The sequence below is a fragment of the Euprymna scolopes genome, chromosome 28 (assembly GCF_053919585.1).
Source record: "Euprymna scolopes isolate OS-2025 chromosome 28, ASM5391958v1, whole genome shotgun sequence".
NCBI lineage: Eukaryota > Metazoa > Mollusca > Cephalopoda > Sepiida > Sepiolidae > Euprymna > Euprymna scolopes.
Window position 1 is genome coordinate 38,957,750 of NC_136509.1, and position 6,254 is coordinate 38,964,003.

The following is a 6,254-nucleotide window of genomic DNA, read 5'->3' on the forward strand; positions in this document are numbered from 1 at the left end:
TTGGAATGTTTATTGAGATGAGTATTATTCATTCATTTATTTATTGCACTGTAAATAAATGAATAAATAATACTCATCTCAATAATCATTCCAACTAATTAAATAATATAATTATTTCAGACTTTAGAGTGGGGATCAGTTTCGGATATAAATTTAATATAGAATGATCCCCATTTCCTGTCAATTCTAGCGTTTTATGACAATTAACCATAATTTTTAAGAAGATAAATTCGATATTTTTATAAAGGGACAGGTCTACCTCTTTATGCGATTACATATGGTTTCACAACTTGCCAGTCGGACTTAGGGTTAGCGATAAAATGATTTAAAAATTGCTCACGTTAACGTTAGGTTTCTTATATACGGAACTTATCCCCCCATTTTAACTTCTAAAGTAATTGTTTTGTATTTTTTCTTCTATTTTTCAGGGTATTTACATGTAATCGCCTAAAAAGTAAAACCTCATTTTTTGGGAGTGGATAGCTGAGTTTATTAATCTAAAATATTACATAGAATATTTGGGTGATTCGAAAAAGTTGTCAAAAAACAAATATATAACAAATAAATGTTATCAAAGGAACTGGATATATTTTTCGTGTTTTTATCCAATGTAACATACAGTGTTTACCGATGTATTGGAAAATTCAAGATGGCATCTGACTCTCTCTTTAACACTGTAGGTTTCGGAAAAGGTGTTATAAATAAAAAAAATTGGATAAAATACTGTTAAAACTCGCTCAATAAATGTTACCGTGACATAGGTTGACATATATTCGGCGGGTTTTTAACCGTATTTTGTTTAGTTTTTTATTTATAACACCTTTTCCCAAACTTACAGTGTTAAAGAGGGAGTGAGGCGCCATCTTGACTTTTCCAATACATCGGTAAACACTGTATGTTTTTCGAGCTGAATAAACATGTTACATTGAATAAAAACACAAAAAATATATCCAGTTAGGTAGAAAAGTAACTTATCTTGCCTTTGACAACATTTATTTGTTATATATTTGTTTTTTGACAACTTTTTCGAATCTATGTGTACAGTAATACAAACCCGAACATTTTTAAATTGAAAAGTGAAAATGATATTTTCATCGGTTGGCTCAAACCTCCGTATACCAAACTTTCATTAAAAGAGAAGAGAGAAAGAGGGGGGGATTCTTTGTTCTTAATAACTTGTCGAATATATGTCAAGAATAATAATTAAAAAAAAAAAAAACAATTAATTGATACTAATGCACTTTCGTGGTCCTTTTTTATGACCGGGTGGGGGTGGGGGGTCGGACCTAGCATACGAAACGCGATATCTTCTACTAAATACCATGCTGATATATAATATCCCCCTTTTTCTGGAAAAAATAAATAAATAAAAAATAACGCTCGATGCATGTGGCTTCATACAATATAAATAAATACGTAAACACGACCGAAAAAATAATATTTGTAAACAATCCTCGCAACAAACACGTACGAGTTAAAAATAGCCTAAGAATAAAGACTGTCGCCCAACAGGAAAAGAAAACACTTCCCCGCATTCTCTTACTGCGGTGTACACAACAAGTGAGAAGGCGCGTTTAACGTTGCACTTGGCTGCTTCCATACTTGATTGAGAGTGACTTTTTCTGTTGCAGAAATGAGAAAGTGAATCACAACAACGAAACGGAGAGGTAGAACCAACACGCACTTGCACCTTTATACAAACACTGAAAAGAATAAGAAACTATTTCGCCAACCTTTGCTAAGATAAACGAAGGCAAAATGATCTAATTCTCGGAATATCAACAAAGACCTTTAACAGATTGGATGGAAATCTATATCCTACTCTAATTTAATAATAAAAAGAATTAGTTTATAGTTTATTATTATTATTATTATTATTATTATTATTATTATTATTATTAAATAAAGAAAATTAAGAAAAAACGAACTGGACTGAAAATGGATTTAATTCAGGTTTTCTGTTTACTTGAAGTAAAAATGGCTGTACTAGCAGCTGTTTGATCACATTTACTTATTTTTTATTTTTTTTTTTACAAGAGGTAAAATAATCGGAAAAATAATTAAAAAGGAAAACAGTCGCTTCGATGTTTTCTACCTTCAAGGTAAGTTTATTTAATTATCATTTTCTTATATACATTTTATTATATACAATAAAACCATGGTTAATTATTATTTTTTTTTTTTTATTATTATTAAAAAAGAAATCGGAGTCTAGTTGGTCCCTAAGCGCAATAATTGGGCTGGCGTTTTACTGACAGGAATGTTTTGTGTTGTTGACTTTTGGAAAAACCCCGAGGATACGTAAGAATGTGATGAATTTTAATGCTTGTACAGATCGTTCCCCATGGTTGATGCGATTTGTTTGTTAACGAGTTACTATAGTCGAAAATCGACCTCACAAATTTAAACTTTGGTTCTTAAAACCGAAAAATAAATAATAAAAAAAGTTCTTGTCCAGAATTTAACCTAATTAAAAAAAAAAAAAAAAATGCAGAAAAAATCTTTTTGATGTTCGTTCCGTGACGGGTACGTAATGACATATTCTAAAAAATAACTTAAATTGATTAAATAGTTTTATTTTTAACTGAATAAAAAACATCAAATTAAATAAGTAAGCAAAAAGGTACTGTCTCCCATCGCCATCTTGAAATAAAAAAACAAGGGCAGATAACTCCACAATAATTCCAACTTACGATATCAGCCTTGTAATGCTAACGATTTCACATTAATCACTTAAAATCGTTCAAAAATATTTTTGGAATAAAAAAAAAACAAGTTACTTGATCAATTTTCGTGATTTTTGGAATATATTTTCGTTTTGTGACGCGTACATACATATTAATAAAATTTTTCTGTAGTTTTTATTTTATTTTTTATTTATTTAGGTGGAGGAACTGTAGACTTCTTGCACCAAAAACAAAAATAAATAACAAAATAAAAACAAAACAAACAACACAATAACAACTTAACGATAATTTTATATTGTTGTGTTTGATTTTTTATAAATTGTTGCCTTTTCTTTTTTTTCTTTGTCATGGTTTTCTAGTGTTATTTTTCTCAGTCCCGTGGAGAGTGCATTTCTTTACTTGCGCAGTTTAACATTTTCAAAGCAATTAACTCCTTCTTTGTGCAGACAGACATCTCCCAAAATGAAAACAATTAATTTGCTGGCCGATGCTAAACTCTACTAGTGCCATTTGTTTTCATGGTTAAGATTGTTAGCTCTTTTTGACTTCCGGTTTCTGATGTCCATCTGGTTGGATGTAGACCTGGTCAATCAAACAAGAAAACCATGCTATTTGAGAGGCAGATAATCATTAATCAGAAGGGACCATATCTCGTATGTCACTGTTATTCCGCTCGCAGAGCAGAAACCGAAAGTAAAAAAGAGCAGACTCTCTTGACTGTAGTAAAAAAAAAGAAAAAAAAAGGGGGGGGGAGTATCCTTTGGTATATAACCCCCTCCCCCTCAAAAGCATAAGTAAGATGAAATTTTACTTTTAAGCACCTTGAAATACTGGGGATAAAAAATTAATCTATATCTATAAAAGTGAAATTGTCTGTGTGTGTACATTTCCCTACCGAAACTACTCTGTCAGTTTTCAGTCTTACAGGCTCGAGATTTGACAAGGGGTATTGAGATTTGGGAAAATCTTTTTAATCGGTTTTTGGCCAGAAATTTGGTTGTCAAGGGGTCAAAGTTCAACGATTTGACCTTTGAAAACTCTACCAAACTCCTCCGCCAATTTTTGGTCTAAACACTTAGAATTTTAGATGTAGGTTACTTTTTAATTTGATTTGAGCCCAAAACAATAAATTTTAAGGGGTCAAAATTGGGGTCCAAATTAAAAAAAATTCACCTCTTCAGTGTCTACCAAATTACTCAGCCATTTTTTGCTCCAAACATTTGAAATTTGACATAAAGTGTATTTGGACATAGGGCAAGCTTTTGAATCGGGTTTGGCCGAAAATTTGACTGCCAAAGGGTCAAAGTTCAAAAGATTTGACTTATGCGGACTCTAGCAAATTATTTAGCCAATTGTGGTTCTAAACATTTGAAATGTTACATAAAGGGTATTCAGACATGCTTGCCGCATGCCTGAATCAGTTTGGGGGCGACATTTTGGCTGTCAAATGATCAAAGTTTACAGAGTTAACCTTTGCAGACTCTACCAAACTTCTCCGCCAATTTTGGGTCCAAATACTTGAAATTTTAGATGTAGGTTACCTGGACATGAGTCAAACTTTTTAATATATATATATATATAAATATGCACATAAAGTTATGAACAGTAACAGTACATAGGGCCCGAGCAAAGTCAGACTGAACTGGTAGTTTATAATAGTTTTGCATATAACGTCAAATTATCACCCAGTTTTCGACTATCTAGCGTTTGAACCATATGTAACCGTTTTAGTTAATTAAATCTTAGATGTAACAATGCTCTTGGGGGATTTAAGGTTACTGGTAGGATGAAGGGAGTTTTTTTGGTTATTGTTTTATTTATTGTATTTTGTTTGTTATTTACAAGCTATTTCTTAGAAAGTGAGACCCCCGCCCCGATTAAAAGTTAGCTTTCCCACTTACCAATTTTATTATGTAATTGCCCCCTCCCTTCAAAAAGTAGAATCTCGTTTGGAGGGTGCGTTAATTTGTGCTTGTTTGGGTGAAGCAATTTTGTTATTACTAAGGTGGTACGTTCTTTTCTTTAAATTAAAATTAAGGCCTTAACAAGATTTTTTTTTCTTTTTTTTGTAAACTTGTAGATTAACACTCTCTCCATCCCTCTAAAATTAGATTCTACATTTTTTCAGGCGATTACGTGTGAATATCCTGAAAAACATAGCGAAAAGAAATGGTGCTTGTCCATAAACATACATCGCCGGAAAATCACATTTCCAAAACAATTACCAGGAAAATTCTTTAATATACTTAAGTATTGGGCAAAAATAGGTATCTACAATAAAAATTAGAAAATAATTATCGAGTAGAATTTTAATTAAAAAATACAAAATCAGTTTTATCTTATTTCCAATTCGCGGTCCAATTATAGGCGAAATGACAGGCTGACTTATCTTCCATGTTGTACGTCTATTTGTGACCTTATCAACTGCGAATCGGAAAAAAATACGATAAAATGAATCGATTTTTATTAGACATTTGTGTAAATACCAAACATAATGGAGGACTATTCCAACGATCCCTATGATACATTTGAACCAAATGGCACTTCTGCAGTATGCGGACGGCGACCATTGTTATGGGGGTGGGGACAAGAATTTCTTTTCCGAACAGAAAAATATTCAAAAACCAATACATTTATTGTATAAAAATGTATCAATATATAATTGTAAAAACATTTATTTAAAAGTTTGCGTAATAAGAAAATATAATTTTAATAAAACAATTTTGGACGCTTCTACAGAATTGGGACGAGATTTTTTAATCGACAAATGGAGTTTTCATATAATAAAAACAATGGTTTTAATTGATTTTTTTTTTTTTTTTTTTTTGCCAATTCTAATTTCCAAATTATCCAGTCGAAATTACCTGAATATTCCTGAATTATTTACAAAACAACTTTAATCGTGTTAGCACCATCGGAAAACCCCAAAATTATGACAGTATTAAAAAGAAACTGAGCATCAAATTTCTTCTTCAGGGAAACGATAAATAGAAGAGATGAAATAAAAAAAAAAAAATGGAGAAGGAAAGGTAGACCAATGGGGACTAAATAAAAAAGAATAAAGGAAAACTAGATTCGAAAAGTATATTAATTTTGCCAAAATTTTATTCATGGAGGCGAGGAGAGTGATGATGAACAGTGGTCATGACAATTAACTCTTACTACAAAGAGCCGAACACCCCCACCACCCTCTTTGCACCGCTTAAAAGGCTAAAGAGGTTTAAGAAAATAAAATTTCCAAAGTGTGTGTGTAAATATTCAAACTTAAACTACTGGTCACATAATGCTGAAATTAGCAGGAAATAATATATTCCAAAAATGGTTTATATCGAGTAAAATTTTTGTTTGAATGGATGCATATCATACCGACGTGCATAAATGTCAGCAAGTTGAAGTGCAACATATTCATTTCAAGTTGCCGATATATTTCTATTAGTTTTACGCATGCGCAAATTCCATCATAGCTAGAAGTGATTTAATTTTAGATCTTTTTTATCTAGCTATCGAATTAGCTCAAACGGTAGGAAAACATGGCTTGAATGCTAAATATTTTGGTTTCGATTCTAG

The 6,254-nt window shown here is 31.5% G+C and overlaps 1 protein-coding gene across 1 annotated transcript in view; it reads left to right on the forward strand.

Moving 5' to 3' along the window:
- The first annotated feature begins 1,968 nt into the window (after positions 1–1,968).
- The window catches only part of LOC145249579 (junction-mediating and -regulatory protein-like), a 141,619-nt gene continuing 137,333 nt past the window's right edge, over positions 1,969–6,254 (forward strand). Inside the window, exon 1 of the mRNA XM_080111278.1 lies at positions 1,969–2,102. The gene's annotated coding sequence lies outside the window, so the exon portion shown is untranslated. The remainder of the gene's footprint in view (positions 2,103–6,254) is intronic.